The sequence below is a fragment of the Aquila chrysaetos genome, chromosome 2, assembly GCF_900496995.4.
Source record: "Aquila chrysaetos chrysaetos chromosome 2, bAquChr1.4, whole genome shotgun sequence".
NCBI lineage: Eukaryota > Metazoa > Chordata > Aves > Accipitriformes > Accipitridae > Aquila > Aquila chrysaetos.
The window spans coordinates 25017517-25045388 of NC_044005.1; the positions used below are offsets into that span (position 1 = coordinate 25017517).

At 41.6% G+C, this 27872-nt stretch overlaps 1 protein-coding gene across 41 annotated transcripts in view; it reads right to left on the reverse strand.

Annotated features, from left to right (window-relative positions):
* Nucleotides 1-27872, reverse strand: part of NRXN3 (neurexin 3) — a 1038943-nt gene that overhangs the window by 637711 nt on the left and 373360 nt on the right. The gene's annotated exons all lie outside the window — the stretch shown is intronic.

Genomic DNA, 27872 nt, shown 5'->3' on the forward strand with positions numbered 1-27872 from the left:
TTCCTTTGATTAAATAATTAAATAAATCATTCAAACTTTAAACTTATTCACCATAGTGAAGTTTTTGGTGAGGGGTTTTTTTTGTTGTTTGTTTTTTTTTGTTTACTTAATTCCTATTTTCTTCCTTTTTCAATCGCCTTGTCCTAGTTTCAGCTGGAATAGAGTTAACTGTCTTCCTAGTAGCTGGTACAGTGCTATGTTTTGAGTTCAGTATGAGAAGAATGTTGATAACACCGATGTTTTCAGTTGCTGCTAGCAGTGTTTAGACTAATGTCAAGGATTTTTCAGCTTCTCATGCCCAGCCAGCGAGAAAGCTGGAGGGGCACAAGAAGCTGGCACAGGACACAGCCAAGGCACCTGACCCAAACTGGCCAACAGGGTATTCCATACCATATGACGTCCCATCTAGTATAGGAACTGGGAAGTGGGGGCGGGGAATCGCCGCTCGGGGACTAGCTGGGTGCCGGTCGGTGGGTGGTGAGCAATTACACTGCGCATCATTTGTCCATTCCAATCCTTTCATTATTGCTGTTGTCATTTTATTAGTGTTATCATTATCATTATTCGTTTCTTCTTTTCTGTTCTATTAAACTGTTCTTATCTCAACCCGTGGATTTGCTTCTTTTCCCGATTTTCTCCCCCATCCCACTGGGTGGGGGGGGGGAGTGAGTGAGCGGCTGCGTGGTGCTTAGTTGCTGGCTGGGGTTAAACCACGACACACCTGCACTGAAGCTACCAATTTGAACTGATTCCTATTTCCTCATTCTTTCCCCCAAAAGAAAGACCATGCTCTGTAACTCTATCATAGCACATTTAAGTGTCACACAGAAACCAACAAGGGCTTTCATAAATTACACTGCGCATAATTAATCTCAACTAACATTGTATTCCATCACCCTTCTATGTCCCAGCCACATAAAATGGAAGAAAACATAAATCATTCTTACAAACACATTCCTTGAATGCAATAAGAAAGACTCATGGTCTTATAGCCACATACCCCAGATTTATTCTCTTCAGATAACTCAGCCACTGACAAATGCAACACTACCTGTTATCTAGTTTTCTCCAGAAGGAAACCCTTTAGCCTCCAAGTCAGAAAGAGAACTAGGAACACTGGTGGCCCAAATGCTGCATGACTACCAATGCATGTATCAAATCTTCCTCTGTAGGATGGCTGCCAAGTTTCACCTACTTCATGCCTACTGATGAAAAACCTTAACAACATTACCAAAAAAACCTCAAACCAAAAATATCAGGGGTACAGATCCAGTTAACAATAGAACACCACTCTCAATACAAGAACTCCGAAACTAGAAGTTATTCCCGTTGATTACTCAAGAGAGCTATATAAGGTTCTTGGTACTGGCTTCCAGACCCAAACCCGCTATCGTGTTTTGCATTAGGCTGTTCTAGTCAAGGTACATGCAGAAAATAAATAACCCTTGCTCCCTGATGGCAGAGGCCCAGTTAAGCTCTCAATGAAGAGCTCCCACAACAGAAGCCAAGAGCCCATTATTTGCAGTAAATGGCAAAACACCAAACAAGAATAGCAGCTTACCATCAGGAAAAGGTGTAAGTACAGTCCCCCTTGATAGGAAACAGACTCACATTGGAGTTCACATTTAAGATGGGTTTTTAAATTCAAGGAGACTTTCTGAAAACAAGTTGTCTTATTTTCCCTAAGATAAGCTTTAAAGTAAATGGAAAGCAATTCCGTGAAGTCTGATGGCCTGTGATATACAGGAGTTCAGGCTAGAGTGTCATAATGATTCCTTCCGGCTTTACAATTTATGAATGTAGGATCACAGCCACAAATTGTGTTTATACACTAAAGAGGAGGGGCACTGCCCCACATAAGAAAGACAAAATCAGTGATGTCCCCCTTTCAATTCTAGAGTGTCATTTTCTCTCTCTGACTTTTAGAAATCTGAACTGATCCAGTAATTTTGACCTTTTATAGTTAGTAATATTTTACATTGTTCACAGCTTACAAATTCTGTATTTCACAGGTCACAGAAGTCAGCATACACAGAGAGTACCTGGAAAATAAATTTTCTTCCAGAGCACTAACCAGCAAGACGCTGTCCCTAAAATCATAAAGCAGGTTTCACACCCCAATTCTAAATATTTTTACTAGTTATAAGCATCGAAATCTTTTTTCAATGTTTCTTTGCCTCCGTGTTTGTGACAGTGAGGCACACCAGCTAATTATGCATTCGTTGGAAGTATTTCTGTTTATGTAGGTGCCAGAGATCAAAAGAGCAAGATTCTTGTATTTCTTTTCCCATAGGAGCTTCCTACCCATTGAATTTCAGTCTCCATTTTCTGTTAGTTCCCCCCACCGCCTCTATGTTAAATATTGCTTTACCTGTTTCTTGGTCACCTTCTCATTCCTTCTCCCTCCTTGCCTTGCTGTATTCATCCCCTTTGTGTTCAACCACCTTTCTCAATATCAACAATCATTTCCATAAAGTCTTTTCATCCCCATATACACATGCTACTTAGTAGAATGTGTGGACAGGGGAAGAAGGAAAATGCATCTCTTCAAAAACACTGTGAATCGGGGGGGGGGAACCCCAAACCCACTTCCACTGATAACACACCACAGAGGCTCTTGGCCTACTGCCTGTCCCAATGAAACAAGTAACACGTGAAAAGGAAGGAGGAAAAGGCAGGTTAGACTTTGTTCTCCCAGCTCTCTGGCAGGGCTGCCTCTTCTAAAATGACTCTCTGGAATATACCATTTCAGCTTTAATACAAGGGAAAATGTACAAAGCATTGCCTCAGCCATGTGCCTCAAGTAAATTGGAAAGTTTCACGTGTGTTGTAACATAGAGTGGTTTAGGTTGAAAGGGACCTTGAAGATCATCTAGTTCCAATCCCCCTGCCATGGGCAGGGACACCTTCCACTAGACCAGGTTGCTCCAAGCCCCATCCAACCTGGCCTTGAACACTTCCAGGGAGGGGGCATCCACAGCTTCTCTGGGCAACCTGTTCCAGTGCCTCACCACCCCCACAGTAAAGAATTTCTTCCTTATCTAAACCTACCCTCTTTCAATTTAAAGCCATTACCCCCTTGTCCTATCACTACATGCCCTTGTAAAAAGTCCCTCTCCAGCTTTCTTGTAGGCCCCCTTTAGGTACTGGAAGGCTGCTATAAGGTGTCCCTGGAGCCTTCTCTTCTCCAGGCTCAACAACCTTAACCCTTTCAGCCTAGCCTCATAGGGGAGGTTCTCCAGCCTTCTGATTATCTTTGTGGCCCTCCTCTGGACTTGCTTCAACAGGTCCATGTCCTTCTTATGTTGGGGGCCCCACAGCTGGATGCAGTACTCCAAGTGGGGTCTCACGAGAGCAGAGCAGAGGGGGAGAACCACCTCCCTCGACCTGCTGGTCATGCTTCTTTTGATGCAGCCCAGGATATGGTAGGCTTTCAGGGCTGCAAACGCACATTGCTAGGTCATATTGAGCTTCTCGTCAACCAACACCCCCAAGTCCTCCTCAGGGCTGCTCTCAGTCAATTCTCTGCCCAACCTGTATTTGTGCTTGGAATAGCAGCTCCAGAGCTGCCAGTCTGCATCATGAGACATAAGATACACAGAGCTCTGATCACAAACCTAGCTGTGCAGCCCTCCCACAATAATGCAGAGAAAGACCTCTCCACTGAGTAAAATGCACATAAATGGGAGAACAGACAGAAATGGGACATTCAGACAAGAAAGGAGTAGGGAGCCAGAGAGCCTTGAACTGACTGGGAAATTCCTATTAATTCAATTGAGAGCACTGGGAGAGTAGATTCAGTTGCATCCAAGACAAGCAACTACAAATAAGTCTCAGAAGTCCAGCACTGGAGCTTAATGAGAGTTAAGTAGCATTAGACAACACATGCAAACACCAGACTTCATCTGTCTAGCATCCTAGGTTATTAAATGTTTCTTAAAGTTGTATCACAAGGAAGATCAGCACAGGCTACAGCTCTGAATACAGGAAGACTTTAAAGGTGCACTTCTACTCCCTGTTCTGCCATTCCTCTTGGAAACCCCCTCCCTTTTAAGTACTTGCCTTAAGCCTGTCCCTACCTTCCTGAAAGGACAGCAAGATTTCTATTCTAGAATGTAAAAAAGGGAAAATTTTAGCTAAGGCAACCTATATCCTGTCTAAACTAGAAAACATCAACATGTCCTCCTCTCATGCTACAGTTTAAATTCTCCAAGGGAAAAAGGAAGGGGGAAAAGGCCACACACAACGGGGAAAAACACACCCAAGTACCACATTACCCACACAGCACAGCCAAGCCCACAGGCCCAGCACCCCTCCTCCAGCCCCACTGACCTGCAGCTCCACAGAGAGGGAGAGGAGACCACCAAGAGGAAGACGGCCTCACCTCACAGTGCTGCAGTGAAACACCATTAGCACAACTCTCCTCAGCTGCAGGCCTCCAGCCCCTCCCCCCAGGTGCCTCAAATGTCCCAGCTCCAGCTGAACTTCAGTGGCTGCAGGTGTTGCTCCCGGTTACCTTTTATTTAACAGGAGAGGAGACCCTTTAAATGTAGTATTTGCTTGGGTTAAGAAAGCCTCATTCTGTAAAAGCATTGGCAATGGGACATGCTAGAGGCTGTTCAAGGCATGGGGTGCAGGAAAAAGCCAGAACATCGTGACACAGAGATTGGTAGAAGCTGCTACAAGGCACTGTGTAGCCAGGCACCTCCAAAGAAAGAAAAGCCAGCACCGGAGTGTCTGAGGACAAAAGCAGCGTGCTGTGACACAAGGGCAAAGGCCTTTGGCTGGGCAGTTACAGGTGGACTGCATCAGGATGACAGTCTCATTACTTTTCCAGCTGTAGGAGTTGCACCTTTGGGTGAGGGGAATGCCTAGGTAGCTTCTGTGCCCTACCAGTATCAAGCAGGGCTACTCTGTGCACAGCCTGGCCACGCAAATGGTACCAGGTCCCATCTGTCCCACCTCAACATCAAGACACATCCCCATTTACTCAGAAGAGCTACACCAGGACTGGCTTCCACCTCTCTTGGAGGAGACTGACTGGACTTAGAGCTCAAGTAACTTTCTTTGTACCTCGCCAACGTCCTAGGTGCGAACCATTTCCGATGTTCCTGTAGGAGACCCCATGTTTTATCTAGAACCTCAGGGAGGATTGCAGCCCCCACCAAAACGTCCATCTGCCAAGGACGCAGGTGGTGTGGGGCAGGCCAGGCAGAGCTGAAGACTTCACACAGCTTTCTGCAAACCCTAGTAAAAAATGGCACTGAGATGGTCTGTGAAAACGCAGGGTCTGATGTCAAGTCACTGAGGTACCAAACCCCAGCAGTACAATTCAGGACATTGCTATTTCAGTAATACTACCAGAGGATCCAAGCAATGCCATCTAAGATGGAAAGGGGATGAGCCTAATTTTGAGCACTGGGAATGGGGTTCAGTAGTTACTGTTTCTGAAAAAAAGATACAGAAACAAGATTCAAGGAACTTGGGTTTAATTTATGGATTTACTACCCATATTGCTTGCATGTCTAATTGGTAAATGTCCCTTATGATTTTAAGGGACTTGTAAATCCTTAGTGTAGATATGTATTTTAAGACAGATGTGCTGAAGTTCGTGATGCATTCAGATACGATGTGTTTCTAAACAGATATTTCATAGCTCAAAAGGCAGTTACAAGCACAAATAGTCAACTAAGTCCTGTGTCATATGGGAGGTGAGGATAGATCATAATGGTGTCTTCTGGCCTCAAAACACATGATGCAAAGCAGATAATAATGCCTAAAGAGGTATCGGTAAAGCTGAACTCTTGAAAATAGATAATCACAGACAATTCAACGTCTGTCTGTTTTGCTCAAGATGGGTGACTCAGTGGAAAAGTTAAATTTGTTGTTCGTGAGCTGTCTGGGCTGATGTGGATTGTACCATTTCTGTGGGTCATTGTCCCAGCACTTCCTAGGGCATCTCACTTGCTCCGATACCTTGTAGCACACTGACTGCTGTTACCATGATTTTAAAATGAAACTAAAAAAAAAAGGCTTCAACCTACCATTTAAGACTAGCTCTAAAGCATAACATATGAATTTACGTCTTGCTATTAGTCACACATTCCCATCAGGGCAATACTGTTAATAATTCAATCACCAAACCTGCAAGGCCTCTTTCTAGCAATACTATTCACAGAACCCTACTAGAAAGCAGTGATCCACATCCTTCATAGTCCTTTGTAGTCCATGACTAACACTGAAGTACTGAAGTACAGGCTTTATGAGCAAAATTGTCTACTCAATCTGTATGCCCTTCTAAAGTAGGGACACAGTCAAATCTCAAGTTGAGACAGCAGACTGTCCTCGGTGCTTTTTCAGACAGGCTTAGATTAGCAAAACTGGTATTTAGCTTTTGACATATATGACCTTAGGAGTACGGAACACAGTACCTCTCCTGTCAAAGATGGAAGCTGCATATACTGGAAAACCAAACCCACATTTCTGAAAATGTTGATTCCCTGTCAGATCCCCTGTCAAGATGCAATATTGTGGCATTTTATTTTTAATTTATTCAACATCTTCTAGATGCTGTAAATGAAAGATTAGAAGGTTGTAATTTAAATATTCAGTGTCAGTACATAACGAAGAGCCAGATTCCTGCTGAGAATAAATATTTTTTAGCAGCAGTAGTTCAGCCTGTGGATTATTTTTTCAATGTTCATAGAACAGGGAAGATGCTAACAGACATCACAGTGTAGTGTTTAGCAAGCAACAGAGTGCTAGAAATTGTCACCAGGTGGACTATTATAAAGAGTGAAGGAAGCAGTGTTAGATCTGTCAAGTGGGAAGGGGATGCTTGTGGGCTTTTACTCTGCAGCAGGTAGCCAATTGGTCCCATTTAGCGCTACCTACTGTGAGACTTCCCGTTCACAAAGCATTTGAGAATTCTTGGCTTGAGATAAATATCAAGACAAAAACAATTAGCAGCAAAATTGTATTTTCCCAACTGGATCTCCCCTTTTGGAGCAAAATGAATCTAATTCATAGGATTAATCTCTGATGACTCAAAAATTATGAAGCTGAGAATAGGATCAAAATCATGCAGTATTTTGAGGGAATTAATTCTCAACTTTGGCTGTGGGGACATTGGAGCGAGGTGAATAACTTTTGAGCGAGAGGATACTTCTGTGTTCTTTCTTCTTGACATTTTTTATCCATATATGTCAAAAGCTAAATACCAGTTTTGAAAATCTAAGCCTGTCTGAAAAAGCACCAAGGACAGTCTGCCATCTCACACTTGAGATTTGACATTAGAAGGGCATATGAATTGAGCAGACAATTTTGCTCACAAAGCCTGCACTGCATGCTATTAAAATTCTCCAGAGCAGTTCTGTAACAAAAAAGTAGTGACCAGAACCATAAGCCATCAGGCATAGTCTTGATGCTGTTACTGGTCCAGGGTAAAACTGCTTGAGAAGTGGAACTGTCTGCAGAGTATGGAGACATTGGTATCTCTCCACACATGGGGTTCAACTGGCAGTCTAAGTTCAGGTCTGAGTGCTGGCCCTCTGTGGGGGCATGCCAGCCATATAACCAGTGAAGGAATAACATTAGCAAGAACAGAAAAATTAAATGATGGCTCAGAAAGCTGGGAGCCAGACTCTTCAGTCTCTTCTGTTAAGCAGCAAGCAAAATCCTTGCTTCTTACTAGTAAAGAGGGAAGTCTCCTTTGAATGACTAAAAGCAAAGACTTGGGGAAAGGGCACTGGATACCAACAGTCATTGCACTGCTGGCGTTAGATGCTTGTATCTGACAGAGTATGCAGGACAGTAATGAACCTGGATAACTTAGCTAGTGGAATCACATCTGACCTTATGTTCACTGGGACTCCATACCACTTACCTTTTCATGTGACTTGACATACCCCCTGTGCCTGCATTTAGTTCCCTGCATCAGCACCCCAACTTTTGTCTCAAGCTTGCCAACAGCAGTAGAGCTTGAACTTCACTGACACTTCCAGACTAATTTGCACCTCTCCTTAAGGAAAAAGCTGCTGAAGACATGGAAGATGCAGAGTGCCTGGGGGAAAGCAAAGTTCAATGAGCAGTGCTAGGCACAGATTATTAAATCTGATGTTTATTTTGATCTAGGCCAAAAAATATTAGCTCCTGATGAAAATTTCTATGCATTACTGCTGCATTATTTCTGCAGAATCAACCTGCTAGTTAACACCCACCTACTACAGCCTTTTCCAGGGAAAGCAATAAACCAAAACATAAAGCATTTAGAATGGTGTCTGTGAAACAAAATATCAGGCTACAACACTGTAAATTCAAGAGGCTAGCACTCCTGCATCCCTGTGAAACTTTTTGCAGCATTCAGTCAAGGTGAGTAGACAAGGGAAAGCAAAGATGACCTCAGTGTGCCAGAGACTGAAACAACACAAATGCAGGTCAGCCGCTATGAGCACAGCTTCTTCCCCAAAAAAGAATTAAGAACAGAAAACAGTTCCTGGTGATTTAGTAAATTTGAAGAGGCTCACTTCATGGTACAAAGCTCTCATTCATCAACTTGCTTGTGTCTAACACTCTTCCTGAGAGTTCCTGAGATACGCAAGGCCCCATGAAGATATCACAAAAAAAACCACCTAGGGTTTTTTTGGCAGTGGTTTCAGTGGGAATAGAAACACATTCTTAGACCTGCCTTGAAAAGACAGGACATGTAAACTCAGTTTGCTCGTTCTAGCTATTTACAGAGCAGTTAAAATGGCTTCTTTCTTCTGTAGCCTTGGCATGAACAAATCAATACAATCATAAAAAGATTAGACAGACTGAAAGACCAAATGAATGACTGCCTCGCAAGACAGATTTTGAAAAGACACAAAAATATGCAAAACCATTAAGGCCAATACGCCAATTGATAGATGTACTCAGTATACATGCACACACTGCACAAAAGAGTGTTCGGCAATTGCAGCAGAGCAATTATAAAGACTGAATCTCTCCCAGGAGTTAGGAGGTAAAGAAAAAGGGCTCAAATCTATACCAAAAATTACACGCACACACACGCTGTGATTTTGAGTATGATTTCTTCTTTTATTTTCCAAAGATGCTGCCTTACTGATGTGGCTTTGTATGTTCAGATCAAAGGAGCAGCTGCCAGAGCTCTGCTATTGTTTGGGGTTATTTACAGAAGGGCAGAGAAAAATTATTCTCAAGGTATGTGAGGGCTCCAACACAAATGTGTTGAGACTGAGCTGAGTGAATTTGGAAGCCAATTTGCCACGTGTTACATATTATACTCCCAGATCAGAAGTGCAAGTTCCCATTCTCTCTCTTTTCTGACTTGAGAAGATTTGTTCACTTTTTAAAAAAATCTTCGTGTTCTATTGGCATGACCAGATCACCCTCCCCTCTCATATACCTCTGCTGATTCCCTAGTCTTTTCAAGATCCAGTGAAATGATGACTGCTCTCTACTTTTAGACATTTAAAATTGACCTCATCAAAACTACAATTTCTTTCTTTATTTTTAGATCTTTCACCTTCACTTGTTATTTAAAACTGGCCTCTTTTCAATCTCTTTCTGTCTCCTCACATGTAATTTAGTCTCTCCTGATACAAGGCATTTTTCCTCTGCCCTTCCTCCATGTCTTTTTTACCTAGCTAAGATACCACGCCTTTTCAAACCTCACCCAAGAACACATTTCATTCTTTTATACAGAAGGCACATTACAATTCTTTTCCTGATAATACTTGTCTTTGTGCTCCTGATTCAAATTCAAAAGGAATATTACCTTTTTGCTCCAGTAAGAAGAACAATCAGATTCCCTTTACATGGGTGGCACTAGCCCCTATATATACATACATATATATGTTTCTCTCTCTATATCTCTCTCTCTATAGAGAATGAAATGCCAGGAGTGAGATACAGTTAAAACCAGTAAAATTCTGATCATACCTATAGAATTGATAATCAAATGAACATTCATGTATAACATGAAGATGTCTCTGCCATAATTACATAATTAAAAAAAAAAAAAAGATGTCAGGAAGAATCCACTTCAGTGTCATCTCAAGTTCCAAGACAAGAACGTCACCAAAGCTGTGGAGTTTAATGTCAATGTTTTGAACTCCTGCCACTTGCCAAGGAAAACAACAAGAGCCACCACTCTAGACATTTCACTGAGTGTGAGGAAGAAAGCCATCTGAACAGGTGTTCAGTCACAACTGAAATTACATTTCTCAATATGCAGGCCAAAGGGAAACTACACTGATGTAAAACTCAGCAGAATATTTCACAGGCTAAACAGATCATACTGCTATGGCACAGGGTCAGCATCACCACTTAGCTTTTATTTACAGAATTAATTATTTGTTAGGACACAAGCAAATATGAGCCTTAGTATTTCTTCTTACAGCAACTAAGCCCACTGAAATTCTTCAAGCATAATTCAATTTCCCTTTTGCTATTATTTTTCAAACTTGGGTCAGAACACTAACAAACATGAGAAAAACTGCACATCTACTTAAACTTACTTTGCTCTATCACACAGACCCTACTTCATCAAAAGTAGGATCAGCATTATATAAAGGGAGCATAGTAAAACGAGTACAATCACCACCAAAACATACTTCAAGTATTCTAGAGAAACCCAAGTAAGCAAACCTCAAGCTTTTGCAGATTTAAACAGCTTAAGTGAAATATTACTTCAGCAGCAGCAAAATGCTAAGTTTAATGCAGTGTTGAAAAGACACATGAAAAAGTTCAGAGTGGGATCAGAGTTTGCCATGTATGTAAGATAGCTATCTAGTTCTGACGTGTAGTAATGAAAGAAGCAAAACATCATATATGGAGAATATCATAAACCAGGTAACCTGTTACCCAGCCTGCAGATATTTCAGCCATCCAGAAGAGTGAGATATGTAATCATGTGCAAGAGCGCTATCATTTATTAATTATAACCTCACTATTCTGTCCTAATTATTCTGTCATTTTTATGGAAATTATGACTGAATGTGAAGTACAGTGCATAAATCCCAAGCCTATAAAACTGTACATACTAACCATATTTACAGCAATCCAGTGTATTGGGTTTTCATGACAAGGTTTTGGTAGTGGGGGTTTACAGGGTGGCTTCTGTGAGAAGATGCTGGAAGCTTCCCCCACGTCCAACAGAGCCAATGCCAGCCGGCTCCAGGACGGACCTGCCGCTGGCCAAGGCCGAGCCCATCAGCGACGGTGGTAGCGCCTCTGGGAGAACAGATTTAAGAAGGGGGAAAAAAACTGTGGAGCAGCAGTTGCAGGCAGAGAGAGGAGTGAGAACATGTAAGACGAACAACCCTGCAGACACCAAGGTCAGTGAAGAAGGAGGGGGAGGACGTGTTCCAGGTGCCAGAGCAGAGATTCCCCTGCAGCCCGTGGGGAAGACCATGGTGAGGCAGGCTGTCCCCCTGCAGCCCATGGAGGTCCACGGTGGAGCAGATATCCACCTGCAGCCCAGGGAGGACCCCATGGTGGAGCAGGTAAAATGCGCCTGAAGGCTGTGACCCCGTGGGAAGCCCGTGCTGGAGCAGGTTCCTGGCAGGACCTGCGGGAGAGAGGAGCCCACGCTGGAGCAGGTTTGCTGGCAGGACTTGTGACCCCACAGAGGACCCACACTGGAGCAGTCTGTTCCTGAAGGACTGCGCACCGTAGAAGGGACCCAGAAGAACTCACGTTGGAGAAGTTCATGGAGGACTGTCTCCCATGGGAGGGACCCCACGCTGGAGCAGGGGAAGAGTGTGAGGAGTCCTCCCACTGAGGTGGAAGGAGCGGCAGAGACAACGTGTGATGAACTGACCCCAACCCCCATTCCCCGTCCCCCTGTGCCGCTGGTGGGGGAGGAGGTAGAGAATTTGGGAGTGAACCTGTGCTTGGGAAGAAGGGGGGTGGGGTGAGGGAAGATGTTTTAAGATTTGGTTTTATTTCTCATTACCCTACTCTGGTCAATAGGTAATAAATTAATTTAATTTTCCCCAAGTCAAGTCTGGTTTTGCCTGTGACAGTAATTAGTGAGTGATCTCTCCCTGTCCTTATCTCGACCCATGAACCTTTCATTATATTTTCTCTCCCCTGTCCAGCTGAGGGGGGGAGTGATGGAGTGGCTTTGGTGGGCATCTGGTGTCTAGCCAGGGTCAACCCACTACATCCAGTTATTGTTAGTGTAGGAGACTGATCATTTGTTTCATTTTTGTTTAAGGAGCAGGTCCATCATTTCTCACTGTTTCTGAAGACATAGGCAGTAGTGTAAGAAACACAGTTATCTCTTTCAATGTGCTGTTATGGAAACTATCTACAAATGCAGGCAATTCAAAGGACAGGAGAAAACTGCTAATAACACTTTCAAATATCATGGCAAGATTAGACCATCTATGGATAGAGCATTGCACACTTATTCTTGTAAATATGTCCATATCTTCCTGCTTAAGTTAATTTTCTTTATTTCAGTTTAAGCTATCTTTTTTTTTACTGTTTGTAAGTGTGGCATTTTTTATTAATTGATGGTATCTGTATCTAAATAACTACATCTAAAATTACACAGATCCCACGGATGTTGATTTCTTTCAAGAAATTAATTGCCACACATAAAAGGGAAAAATTTGCTTGCCGTGATTCCACCAAATTGCACCAGCAGGACAATCTGGCCTTTAATATTTCAGAAAACATTGCATCTTACAGCAGTTTATTACTGTAATGTTGTGGGTAATAAACAGGAATTCATTATTCTTTCATATGCACTAAATATGTTTGTACAATACCTTTGTACTGATGATACTAAAGCAATTACAGACATTCATGACTTCAGATCCTAAAGCCTTCTGGCAAGCAGGTGACTATTATTAGCGACACACTACTGGAAAGCTGAAATGCAGGTAAATAAATGACTTGCCCAAAGTCTTGCTACTGCAGAGTTATGTAGAGATTATTATTATCTGGAGACTATTGTGGTGATGTCAATTTGAGAAGTCTATTCAAAACCTCGATGAGAAATGTCCTAGCAATGCTCCTGACAATCAGCCAGGAGGTGCAGGTGGCTCTGAACTGCCCACCGGAGGAGGCTGACTTAGCTTGCAGCTCCAAACCATTCTCTAGAAGAGCTTAGTCCTCTCCACTGACTAAAGAGACTAGTCTCAACAGACTAAATGCTGACTAAATTTAATCATTCGACTAAATGTGAATGCCCATACACTCCCTCTATGCCTTTTAACCTTGTACTCATTTGGATAATAAAGTCTTGACAGCAGATTCTGTCTCCAAGCTGTCCTGTAAAAATACATGGCTGCTTGTACATGGATAGTATTCTTATCAGCAAGAACTGAAACTAGGATTTTCTGTGTCCAGAAAAGAGGCACTTAATATCAAAACAGAAGAAGTAATATCCTTTGCTCTCAGGGCACCAAGAAGATGTTTTTATCAAAGCAGGCCAGACTACCTGTATCGGTACCTGTACTGTATAGGTATTTCTCTAATGTTAGAATAGATACCAGGCAGTAATCAGGTTCTGGATGTGAATTGGTTCACCTACCCAATCTGCCTCATCCTTTTCAAATACAAATATTCTGGTCTCTCTTGCTTGTGAACATACAAGAGCTGGTCACTGTAGAATGCTGTGGAAGCAAGGTAGGACTGGGGACTGCTACCTGGGATGTTAGACTCCATCTCTAGCCACTATGGAGATCCTAGAAGCTATAGACAGAATTCTTACTGCTTGAAAAAAATAAGTTTGAAGTGTGGGCCAACCAAACAGGGACAGAATTGGGACAGTGGACTGGTGATGAAAGAGATTTAGAAACAACTGTCTCTACAGAGTAACAGTTCCCACTGAGCCATTCTGCCACAGCACAATGGCTCCTTACGGCCTCTTCATTTATGGTATTCTTTAACTAACAGCAAGCTGAACAATGTACAGCACTGTAATCACCACCTGATTTCCCATTGTGAGATTTTCTTCACTCAGCCACAGTGAGAACCAACTCAAACTTCCCTACAGTCTTTGATGCTTAGGAAATAGGGTTTGGGTTTGTTTCACCTCTGTATTTGTAGCTGTGGAAATTGTACGCTAGTGAGCTTGCTAGTACTTCAAACAATTTTCTTCAGAAAAAGCTGATGTTGAGATGTGGTTTCAATGCCCTTGGGAAATCTCTTCCCAGATTTTCTTCTCCTCTGCCCTTGCAAAATCTCTCCAGGTTTTACACTGGACCTACTGCAGCTTCAGAAGACCTACTGCTACCTGAAAGCAAAAGATCTGGAACTATTGTCACCTGAGGCAGAATATGAGGAGTTTTTTTCAGTACTGATACAGTTAACAGTGTTCACAGTTCATGGATATTTTTTTATCCCTAACAGACCAATTTCAAGTATACTTGTAGTCTGGAAAGCATCTAAGTGCTTTCATTTCAATCAGTATGCAGCCTGCAAATTTCCAAAAAGTACACTGGCAATAAATTCACACAGAGACCCTTCTTACACAAGTAGAAGTTGGATCCCTGCATATACTATTAGTGTAAGGTTACTATAAGGTAACACAGTGAGTAAGAATGCATAATCCTTCTCTTCGCTCATACTTCCCTCTCTGCTAAAAATTGTAGAGTAGCACCAGGGCTGAATAGCTGCAATAAAGCTTTCTCTCACTGTCAGAAGTGCTCAGATAATGGTCCTGTGTTAGGGCAGGGCTGAAAGCCCATAATGTCACTGCTACCGCTTCTGTATAAAATGACTTCACACTCTGTCCTTCAGTAACTCCATGGGGATAGTAATGTCACAATAATTGTGGTCTTGTAAGGATTAAATCATCAGCGTAAGAAGAATACTCCCAAAGTAAAAATACACTTAAGAACTCCTAAGACAGGATTTTTAATTTTAGGCTCAAATCTCATCCCACTACGAAACAGAATCAAATGTCCTTTCAGTGCTGTGACCAAAAGAGATGTCGAAACAAAGCAATGCATTACCTTGCCCAGTTGTAGATGAAGCTACCATTCCCCCACAAAAAAGGGAAGTGGGTCAAAATGTTTTACTATGCATCCCTCCTTTAGTTTATCATACCTGCAGTTCTGTAAGTATCTATAGGTCTATAAGTATCTCTAAGTTCTTCTGTACTCCCAAAGCTCTCAGGAAAGTGATGTTTCTGTTACATTTCTAGCACAATCAGAAAAAAATGAAAGCAGAAATCTTATATGAAAACATGTTCATATTTGGCCTTTGAGTCTAAACATGATGCAGATCCCCAGAAGTAAATCTGTGACAAGTTGTAACCTTTTGCATTCAAAGCAAAGTAACTGAGAGCCTCAGTCTTCTCAGACTAATAAATTTTTCAGATGATGGTGATTAAATCCCATGGGAAAACCTGATGCACTAGGTACCCTGCATGACTCAGAAGTGATCACCAAGACTGGCAATAACCCTGCCCACATGAAGACGTACCTGTCCCAAAAACTCACATTTACTTCATTTACCTCACAACAGAAAAAAATGATACAGTACCTCTCACTTGTCATATTTTCAGTCCTGAAAATTTCCCCTTAGTATTTGGCAGTGGATCTCTTAAGGACAAGGACCTTAAGATTTGATTCTTCACAAATGCTGAGCATCTAAAATCCTGTGAAAGTCGACAGGGACTGACTAGGCTCAGTACCTCTGCAAATTAGAGCTAAAGTAGAAAAAACATCTTAATAACCTCCTAATGGACTGCTGAAAACAATAGTTTCAGCAACCAAGACGACAGAAAGCTAGGCTCTTTTCCCCTTATAACACAGAAATAATTGACAACATTTGAAAACTATAAGAAGAGGTGCAAGGAAGAGGAATGGATTTGTATTTTAACTCCATTTGAGTGAACTGGAAAAAAGGAGCTGCCTGGTAGGGCAAAGCAGAAAAATACCTCTCTCAAAATAAGAAAGAATTTCCTTACAATGCATCGAAGTTTATCTGAAACAGGGAAGTATCTTTTACTCTGTTTCCCATAGCGAGGGAGGTGGCTGGCACGCATTCAGAAGAACGCCTTCCCACAATCCACCCTCCACACTCACACTTTGCAGTTTGTTAGGAAACATTCTCCAGCCCTTTGGCTCCCTAAAAAAATGTCACAGCCCAAGTTCCTCTGTCCTATTTTCAAACACCACCCTTGCCAGAGCCACTCTTTGTGCGGTTGTGAAACACGTTGATTTCTCAGGTTTACCTTGACTCAGCTGAAAAAATATCAGACTGGATTCATGGTAAAGCAAAGCACAATATCTTTTAGAGATATAAAGTCTTTTTTTTTTCATTATAAAATGAACATCAGATGCAATTCTAATATTAGTTTAAAATGGACTGCATCGCTATTTGCTTAATTACTCCTACTCAGAATTCTTAGACAGGTTCCAGCTGCTTCAGTTGAGGGTTTGGCTTTAAAGTAACATCATGTCTTCCAAGTGCTGCCCTCAGCTTTTACCTCTGTATTCACATATGGCTGCTACAGTCCATTACAATCAAGTTTGGGCTAATATGCTTTCAAGGATTTTACCTGAAATCAAGGCATTTCAGTACTTAACCATGGAAAACCCTTTCTGAATTCATGCCTAACTAGCTAGGAGTGACTGAGTATCAGCTATGCAAATACCACTGATGTTTTTTTCCAATAGCTGGGTTTAATAAATATTTTCCCTACCTTCCTAGCCTACCTACCTGTCAGCTGCCCCACGTCCACTCTAGGCTATTGCTATTATGAGGGATTATCCACATATTCATACGAATTATTAGAAAAGACATCAGTTCTATATATATTCTGTGAAACTTCCCATCTTGGGAGGTGTTAAACATTTTTATAGGTATTCCACATGATATATTTTAATAAGGATGTTTTGGACAGCTTATACAAGCAAACTTTTCTTCTTACTTCAAGCCTGATCTTAGCTTTATCACTGGGTTTCCTGAACCATACTTTTGGAACCAGATGCAGGTGGCAGAAACAAATGTTCTAAATACAGTACATTATGTGTGGATATTCATATATCCACATGTGGATATAATGTGGATTTCAGCCTTGGAAGGGAATACTGAAGTTAGGATGGTCTGATTTGCTGCAGCTGTCAGAGATACAGACCAGTAGTGTCTGCCACAGCCTGGCAGAGGCTGAGGAGTCCCCTTAGTCTCCGTTCTTGGGTTGTTCATAGCATTTAAGCCACAAAGCTTCAGCTCCATAGCATCAGCTGTTTTCATCTAAGACAAAAAGGAGTAACTTCAAGGAAGCAGAGCATGCAGTTGTTTTCTGTGCTGATTAACACTGGCCTATGGTACAGTCCTGACTTTGCAAAAGTTACTTGCTTCCTATAGAGCATAACCGATATGGTAGCCCAGGGCTACTGTCGAGAACCTGTTTGCTTTCAAGTCCTTTTTCATACAGCTCTGCCAATGAACACAATCTTCCCCTTTACTTTCCGCAAAGCACCCTGAACATACCTCCAACCCTTTCACAGGTGGGAAAACAACAACACAACAAACACAAAATGATTATATTGCTTTGGAGATGTATTTAGGCTGCTCAGCACATGAATTGAGAGAATAAACTAGAAAATCTCCAGCTGCACCACGAGATGGTGCTCAGCCCTCTGTAACAGGCACATGGAGTACCATCAGAGTCAGGAAATTTTGCTTGAACTGGGTACTGACACCCCCAACCTAAGCACACACAGACAGTTGGGCTCATAAATGATTCTCTCTATGCAGCCCTGCTGGATACAGCATTCCCTGTAAAATACCGCTGTGCTGCTGGAGGAGTCACCCAGCCAGTGAGAAATTGCAAAAATAGAACTGAGTCTGCCGAGCTGGAAACTTGAAATCTACCACACTTGCAGCAAAAATCTTGAAGTTTGGATAACCTTTTCAGTTCATTCAGGAAAATAAGCTCCATGAGAACTATGCAAAAAAAAAAAAAAAAAAAAAAAGTCCTGCATTTTCATATAGTTTTCGTGCTGCTCCTTCTGCTCTGTTGCATTTTAATATGCTTGAAACAAATCAAAGTGTGACCAGTGAGAGAAATATTATAAACTTTGATTACAATGAGAACTGGTCAATTTTATTGGCACTGCTTTCATGTCAATGATGACTTAGGAAGCAAGTTTCCTTTAATCTAAAATTAACCTAAGCAGCAAAATATCGTAATATAATAAATTGGAAGCAACAAACGTTCATTCTTTCTAGTATAACAAAACGTGGAACTAAATGAGGCTAATCTTCTGCCTATCGCAAAAAAGGCAGTGATACTACCCACACTTGTGGCATCAATGTTTTGGCAATTCTAGGACTATGATCAGTATTTTCATGAGTGTGAGTGAGGCTGTGGCAGAATAGGCTATGGTAACAATGTAATTGGGGTGTATGCAATTACTGTTACACTATAATGGTAAAAAATGTACAGTACATGATTTGGCCAACTGTGTACTGACCTCCAAAAATCTCACCGGTCATCTACAAATATGCTTCTTCCCTTCTTTTCTTGTATTAAAGTTGAATCAGAGTTGTTACATGATACTTGATGCCATCTCCCACAGTAGAACTGGCGACATTTTAGCAGCAATAGATACTTAATTTGTAACAGTCCTTATAAACTCTTGGCTTCATTCATTATCCTACTGCGCAAACTCACCTTACAAACCCACAAGGAAAAAAACCTCTCATACTTCTATAGCTCTTTCAAGGGGCCTCTTAGAAATTAAAACATTTTTATATTATTTCTGCCTTTAAAAAATAATTATGAAATTCCAGCAACATTTGCACCTGGCATTTCTTCTGTTGCACTGGACGTGCAAACCCACCATATTCAAATTAGACCCTGTGCCGTTATAAACTCTGTAAGATGCACACATCTTCAACCGTACATGGCAACTGGAATGGAGGGAATCCATTCAAATCTAGAATCCCTCACATGCATGCAAAAGGACTAGGGTTTTGGGACAATGATATATCAAATGTATGACATCTTTCCCCAATTCAGCTAAGGAAGGCTTGTGGTTTTGCATGCAGCAGAATGATTTGGCAAATACTGATCCTCCTCTCGAAGCGAAGAGCTAAACTCCAAGAATTCAAGAGGAACACCATGCTAGATGGAAGACCGCAACCTTGTTTAAATGCTTGAATGCTGTAAGAACATTTTTCACTAGGCAGTTCCAAAGATGCTAACATCTTGGTGAAGGTGGCAACAGCTTGCAACCTGAAAGATGCTGATGTGAGTCAAAACCAATACCAGCTACATTTCTTCTTTTCCCTACCAGTTCAAAATGGTGGGCTGAATAATTTAAAATAAAATTCTCCTACAAAAAAAGCGGAACAGAAAACACACTAATACAAATGACGTCAGCATGCTAACAGTTTCTTAATACACAATTAAACCTTTAGTTGAACTTACTCTTGCGTTAACAGTTAATTAGCATAATAACTTCTCTGTTTTGTTTCAAGCTTGCTGGTGATCTTCTACTTCAGATTCATGAGCAAACAAAAATAATAAGATATCCACGGATTATTAAAACTGTACCTGGTGATTTGAACTCTAATTCATGATCAGGCCTGGACACTGTGAAATCCACCAAGAGGAAAAAGCTATTTTTCCATAATTAAGTATGCATGCATGACTGTTTAATATAGCAACCAGTGAAGTGACACGAATCAAAAAGATATTTAACTGGGAAAATAAGTTGAGAACTTCTCTCAGGCTTTCTAACTTCTCACATTTGGAAAGAAAATGTTCAGCACATTGCATTTTCCACTGGCTAGAAAATGGTTTATGATGATATAAAAAATCTTCACCACTGATCAAACACATCTATGGCATCTTGGCCAGGTTCCTTGTGGTACCAAGTCTTCCCACGCATTGTATTCCCTTTGCACAAGAGAAGCAAGAAGTCAACAACTGTTTCCTTGGCCCTCAAACCTCAAGAATCAGCTTTTCTTGAGAGGAGTAGAAGATAAGCAATTAGAAAAGAAGACATCACTGCTGAAAGGTTTGCTAAGGGCAAGTTTCCAGAGAAGCAGCAGCAACGCAAGCTTGCCATATGCATCATACACCAGTGTGCACCAGCTTGACCAAGCGAGACTCTCTCTGGGAGAAGAAGGGTTCTTGTTTTCTCTGACTCATTCTGTCCCTGCACAAACAGTAAATATTTCTAAGGTGTTTCTTTCAGAGGCAGACCTCTGCAGCTCACCTTTCCCCAGCTCATTTCAGAAAGGCCAATGTTCAAGCACAGAAGCACTGAAGGATATTTTTAAAGTAAACTTTTATCTTACTCCTCAAGCACCTGTGTGCAGTTGCAGCTCTTTGCTCTCTGAGAGAAATTTTCTAGCAGCAGAGCCTTTTGCCAGACAAACCAGCCTTGCAGTGCAAAATACAGGCAATGTGATGGGTCATGGTGGCAGAAGGAACTCAGCAGCAGTCATTGCTGAAATAGGTGGGTGGTGTGAGGACTGTTAAGCATGGAAGAAAGCTCCCAGCTGTGGAGAGGCAACTTTCCTCTGTCATTATCAACCCTCTCACTATTCAATCATGGAAACAATATCCAGTATGTAAGTCCTAACGCAGTCATTGATTGATTTTAAGATACTCAACAGCCTGACATGTCTTAATCCCGGAAAAAAACACATTTAGTACTGCTACACAACTCCCTGATATTACCACTCACAAGTAAGTTTCCTCAAACTCAGTGTCTTGTGTAGAAAAAGGAAAATCAATTAAACGGAAAAAGAAATGACCAAATGTTCAATGCCTGGACACCATAGATGACACTGTTTCAGTCTACTTTTGGCCCTCTATTTCACTGTAAGGCAGCAAAAGCATTGCCTTTTAAGCCCTATAGCATGATGTCCACAAACTTTGAAGGCTACTGTTGCTTCCTGAGTGTACTGGGTTTGGCTGGGAGGGAGTTAATTTTCTTCATAGCAGCCCGCATGGTGCTATGTTTTGGATTTGTGAGCAAAACAGTGCTGATAACACACAGGCGGGGAAGAGCAAGTGAGCTGCTGTGTGGTGCTCAGCCACCTACAGGGATTAAACCAAAACAGGGAGTAAAGTGCAAGTGATGACAGCCCATCGGAAAGGAACACAAATCAATTTATACAAAGAAAGTGGCCAAAATAACAAACTGAGAAGTGTACAAGTTTTTCTATCAAAGCCTTTTTTTCCTCAGGCATCCCGGCTGAGATCCTGCAAACATTGCAACAGAAAAGAAGTAAGGCATCCTGTTCTCCCCACACAGACATGAGAAAGGAAGCTCGTATTATAACAACTCGTGGATAAGAGAAAAACATTGCTGACCAGCAACTAGTTAATTCAATGTATCATTAAAACAAAACCCAGCATCACATGACTTCAGAAGTTATCCTACCCACAAATTTCTTCCTAGGTTCCTCCAAGGTTCACCCACAGCATTTCTCTCCTCTGGCAAAAAAAAAAAACAACAAAAAAACAAACAACAAAAAACCAAAACACCCCAACCTTTTCATATTCCATAATCTTTGTTACAGCATCCAGAATCCCAATATTTAATTGGAATTTCTAACATTAAGTAGTGGGTATCTAGCTTAATGACTGACAGGGTGATTGGGTGATTGATATGGTTGTTTTGACTCTGCCCCCTACATGACAGTTCTCACTTTTAGTTATAATCCCATGGAAGGGGTCAGAGGCTACCTGAATTGAAAATTCTATATATAAAAACATACAGCACAAAGACAACCTTTCAAGAAGTGGCAAGGAGTCAGGAAAAGCTGCTGGGTTGGAAACGATAGCCAGTAAACTGGCACAGTTGTTTTCCAAAAGCCGGTCATTGATTCCTGACAGATGACTGCTGAGTTTCCACAGTTAGTCTTCTTTCCCATTAGGTCCCACCACAGCAATTTAGTTAAAAATAACGCAGAATGCATTCTGCCAAGCTCTGGTCTCAGCAGCACCATCTCTTCAAACTGATGACCTTAGAAGACCTGCTGAAGTCCCTCCCTGAGCACTAGAACTGAAGAGTCAGACTAGAGACTTTCAAAGGATGTGACAGCATTAGCTGGAAGATGAAGGCTAACTGCTGCTAACTAACAGCTGAGGCTAGCTGAAGTCTAGTAAACATGTACCTGCATTTGAAGCCCAGATTTACGGCCCCTGAAATATTCTGGGATGTAGGGACCTTGTGATAGCACAAACTGCAGTTTAGGATTGCAAAAATTAATCATGCCGCAGCAAAACCTTAATCTTCATGGCACTGTCTGGATGAGGAGGATTAAAGACACTGTGAAAAGCTTGTGCTCATTATACCCAGTGTTCTGCACCCAATAATGCAGATCACTAGAGCCTCTTTACCAGTCACTCCTTATCCAGTATCCGCTGAGCCTTAAGGCACACTGATTTGGCCCTAAATTTACTGATAAGGTAACACCCAACATAGCAAGCACTGCTTGTGCTGATCAGGGTTTGCTTTTCTTTTTCTTTTTAACTATTCAAAGTCTCATTAGAGATGTTCTCTCTGGGTTCTTCTCAGACAAAACTAATCACATATAAAATACTCGCTTCCTCCTACATCCTAAAGCATGAGTTTCCAGGTTTGTGCCAGTTTTCTTTGAATAAAAGAACAAAGTGGATGTTCTGGCAACTAATTACAGAATCTAATCTACAAAGACATTGTATAGACAGCAGCAAAGCAGAGCAGCTTCTCCTATGCGCTTCACCTTTTGCCTCTCGCCTAGGTGGAAGATGTCCATGTGGAACCCAGCCCCAAAGGGCCTTGTCCTCTCCACTGCAACTGGTAACTGCATGGACTTTGTCACTACCATTTTAAAACAAGCTCGGGAGCACTATTTCACTTTGTAAGGGTAGCAAGCAACCTCTGAGTTGAGAGCTTAAGTCAAGAGTTTTTTTCCCACTGGGGACTTAGAGTGGACTTGAATCAGTCAAGTCTGAGACAAAATACCTCACTTTGTAGTAGCTCACACAGGGAAAAGGAAATTGTTGTGTTATTTGATAAAGCTCATCTGCACACCCACAAAGGAGCTCAGAGAGACACCAGCAGGAGGAGGAGACCAAATAATATCTTCCTGGGTTACATCCAGGCCCATCACAGGGGCCATCAGTCCAGCACAGCCCCATCTGCACAAACCCATAGGAGCACAGGGGCACAGTGGCAGGTGGGAAAACAAATCAAGGACTCCTGAGGAATGAACACCTTGTCCAGGCCTCTCCCAGGGCTGTCCCAGCAGAGCCATTAGCCCCAGTGTTCAAGCGTGAAACTCATCACCATAAGTCATCTGGAGCAGCTCTTGTGATCGCTTTTTGGACTAAGGGGGTTGCTGCTTAGGGTGGGACATTTGTGATGCAGGGGAAAAGCAGTTTGGGATCAGACAGACTTATCATGGGATGTTTAGGGGAGACACCAAAGGCAGCAAAAGGGAAGAGATTAGGTGATTTGCGGAGCAACAAGAGTGGGAAAATAGAGGGGAAAGGGGATAAAAAGGGCTGGTCATATGTAAATAGTTGTTGGTCAGTATGCTAACCTGGCTGTGCCCTGCACCTGATCAGTGCAGTCTGTCCTGTCTTCTTATTAAATTCCTTTCTAAGTCTTTCCTGGGTAAGGACTCTCTATTCTGTGTGCATGAGGGTGTATGGGGGTGTGAGTGCAGCAACTGGAGTCAGACCATAGGTCAGAGAGCCTGTATGTTCATGCTATCAGAGACTGGAATGAGCATGGGTCTGTGGGTAAGTGTGTGATCACTAGCAAAGTGCCTGCCAGGAATACGTCTTCAGCCTCGCTACTGGTTGAACCTGGGAATGGGGAGTGGCAGTAGCCTCACCTCTCTCAGGCTGCTGGATCCAGCATGGTCTGTTTTCCCTAACAGAATTCTTTGTTTACCATCTGACAAAATATCTGGGAGGACTGCTGTTTCATCACCTGACAGGAGGAAAAGTCTTCCAAAGACAGGCTTGCTCCCTTCCCTTCTTCTGCATTGCAGTGCAGCAGCAGCACAAGGCCAGACCAGTGCCCTGAGTCTGAAACTGCTCAAAGGTGAGACTGTTCTCACCTAGGCTGTACAGATGCTACAGACACCAGCTTTGCTTTCACCACTACGATATGACATACTAATGACTCGTCACTTTTCAGGCTGCATAAGCATTCATTTCTTCCTGATTATGTTTAAATGGAGCTAGGAGATACTAGAGTCACAAATATGATGTGTATGTTTAATCATACCTCTTCACTTTCCAAATAATGTTTTCATGTTAGAGTACTATTAAGCTTTTATTAAAACGACAGCAACATCACTAGGAATCAGATAAGTGCACTTGGTTTTACAACATTTTGATTAGATTGGAGTTAGCACGTCTTCCTATTTACTTATGATGATATGGAAAAAAGAAAACTTTAATTCTCTCCCAGAGAGTTACACATCATAGGTTTGGTTTTTATGTTGTTACAGTGGCACATACTAAAACAAAACATTAACATTGCATTGAATTAAGGCACTAAGTACAGTAAGTGTGAGAGAAGCAACGGAGAAGGGAGAACCAATCTCATGTTCTAGCTGTCTTCTGTTGTCAAAGACCAGTCCAAAATTAACTGGATCTGAAACAACATGCCAACTGCAGGGCCTCATAGAGACACAGGATCAAGTAGTAGTGATTGGACTGTAATTTTTTTATCCTCTTCCATTTGTGCTTTTAGCAACAGGTAAGAGAAGAGGATCAGGATTTGCTGAGGCTTTACAAGAGACATGAAAATAGGTAGCGGCTTGTCCGGCATGCTTTAGTGAGAAGAAAAGGCCTCATTATGAAAGAAGTGATAAGACATAAGTATTCACTGTTCCAGAGGCAGCTACTTTTGGAAAATCACACCTCCCATAAAGGTAGCGTCAAACTATGCGACTGTGACTATTGACATGCCACACAAAAGGTTTGGGAGAAAAAGGGAGAAAGAGAGAGGACTAGACCAAGAAAAATAATACAAGCAGTATCCTAGAAAGAACACAAAGTGAAGACACCTCCAAAAGCTAGTAAAATTGTAGCACACACAGCCCTGTCCTCCACACTTAATATTGGGTAGAATGCTGAAAACTATCCCCATCTGGACTGATATGAAGTGGGGTCACTGAAAAGGGAATAAGGAAATTAAGGACTAGATACCTTCGAAAAAATGAAGAAAAATCAGAGCACCAGATATTTTGCCACAAACTATAAAACTATCACAACAACTTTAATTTTCTTTAATGTGAACTATGTATTTCAAGAAACAGTTTACAGGAGAGGCACCAAAGTGCTACTCTTCTTTAGGAAATCCTTTTTAAAAACCCAGATTATATGTATGCAAAAATATAAGGGTATTTAGACTATACCTGTTTTCCCCATAAATCCAGCCAACAAAATTATGCTATCCATTTTGTCTTCATTATGTTGAGGAATCATTCAATGCACCTTCACACAGTGTATTTTGGGATCCTGATCCTGCTTTTGGTTGTGCTGATTTTACACTCAGATGAAAAGAGTGTTACTACCCAGTTACATCTGCGTAAGCAACAGCACTGTTGGGTCCTTCTAAATGCAAACTCTGTCAGTGTGCAGAAACAGAAAAGGTCAGTTTAGGTATCTTCAAGAGTGAAAGGAGAGGATGAGAGGAGTAGTAAAATAAACACAGAGAAAGTAAAAAACCATTCCTATTCTAGGAAACTATGTCAGTCTTCCATTTCAGAACTGTGAGATGACAGTGATGAGAAACAGAGAGAGGCTAAGAAGAACTGAAGTGATGGAAAACAGTATTTTGCATCAGATATATGAGAACCCAAAGACAGGCAAGCAAAAAGCCTTCAATCCTTTCAATGAAAATTAAGAGCAAGCATACTGAAAATTAAATGCTTACCTGGGACAACATACTAGACTCCTCTCAAATAGCATAAGCTTCAGTGCTTGCTGTGGTAGGCTCTTTAACCTACACGTTCCACAGGGCCCCAAAAGTACAGCTCTGTTTACCTTTAAAACCATGCACCAGGTCCCTTCTGTTCAGTTAGCAATGGTGACTGCTTGACCTGCAACTCTTCAACTGATTGGGAATCCCATTTGTCAAGTTACTTTAAAACACTTCTGCTCATTTCAACAGAACCTGGCAGACCCATCTGTATGTGGATAACTCCCTCTGCACAAGTAAATGTCAGTGTGCCTGCAAGAATGGTTACAGTGATATTTGGTCTACTCCTGGCTAACCATATTTTATTCGTGCAAGAGTATACAGTTTTTTATCAATCGGTTCCCAGGAGGTTCCCTTCTAGAAAGCAGGACAGATGACCCGAGTCATTGCAACAGACAGCAACAAAACAAGGTGTTGGAGGGACTAGGAGTAGGGTTGTACATTTTCAGCAAAGTATCATAAAAAATGAATTAGGAAAATCCAAAGTGCTTTAAAATAAATAAATACATAAATACAAACCTTCAGAGGATGACTGTATTTAAAAATGCAACAGGCTCAAGTATTAAAATGCATGGAAGCAAAATGATTCAAGATGTTTTGATGCTTATGGGGAAACTAACAAAAGCACTGGATTCAGACTGTCTTCCCACTGCTCTGATTATAGGATTATCTTTTCCCTCTTTTTCTTTTTTGAATGTTTCTCCCAGTTACTGCTAGATTTTGATTTGCATGAAAACTAGACCATTGCTCCTTGCTACTAAAGCTGATTTCCCATCTGAAGATAGTCTTCCATAGCTAAGCCCTTAACAGCCAGCTGTCATCAAAAGTTGAAGATGATGACAACAATATCAGATTGTTGTCCAGTATCAGAGGAACTGATATGGATGCACAGATGACATGCATCAACAAGAACTATGGTGCAAGTGTTTAGACAGGTGGCTAAGCAGCAAGAGTATATGAACTCTTAGGAAGCAAAAGATCCTATTTTTATGCAAATGTCCTCAGCACTGCTGGGTAGAAACTGGCAATCTCAGCTAGCAGAGATTCAAGACACTTTTTCCTATTACCCACTCTACCTTGAAATGGTGTTAAAACTTCGAAGAGCAAAAGGAATTCAGCAAGAGCTGTCAAGCTTTGAGTCATACAGGACTAATTCCACATATCCCTGCAATAGGGCTGAAGAAGGCTGCAGTTTTCACCATTGTTTCAGCAAAGTATCATAAAAAATGAATTGGGAAAATCCAAAGTGCTTTAAAATAAATAAATAAATACAAACTTTCAGAGGATGACTGTATTTAAAAATGCAACAGGCTGCAATAGGGCTGAAGAAGGCTGCAGTTCTCAATGTTGTGAAGTCATGATAAAGCTCCTACAGTGTATCAGGGCTCACAGCTGGAATAATCACACATCAGCCAATGCTTTGTCTTGTCCCTGATGACAGGCTCCCAGGGACCACTTCCCAAGACCAAGAAACTAATTGCTTCCACTTCCCTACAAAGTAGGATCTCAATCAGCTGGCAGTGACCAGGAGGGAAAGCTGATCTATTATCTGCTTATGTGTGTATTTTTTTTTTTCTCTATTTGCAACCATAGAGAACCTTTTAAATTTTGCAAATATTGTACATGGGGAAAAAACCCGAACAACTGCTGTCTGCTCTCTAACACTAAAAACCTACTGCTAGTCCAAAACTATCACAAAGCTGTTAAGAAACTTCTTTACAGTAAGATTCTCTTGCTGCTTCTACAATTGGTTCTGCTACTTGAAAGCTCTATATTTGCTTTTGGGGCTGCAACGCACTTCTTTCCACCTTCCTGCTAGCTTGGATGGGGCTCGTGAGCAAGAAGACCACAACCTCTAGAAAACACATGGACCATCCTAGCCTTTTAATCCCTTATAGCATTTCCAAAGTGATGTTTAGCCTTCCATAAATCTTTCCACATAAAATC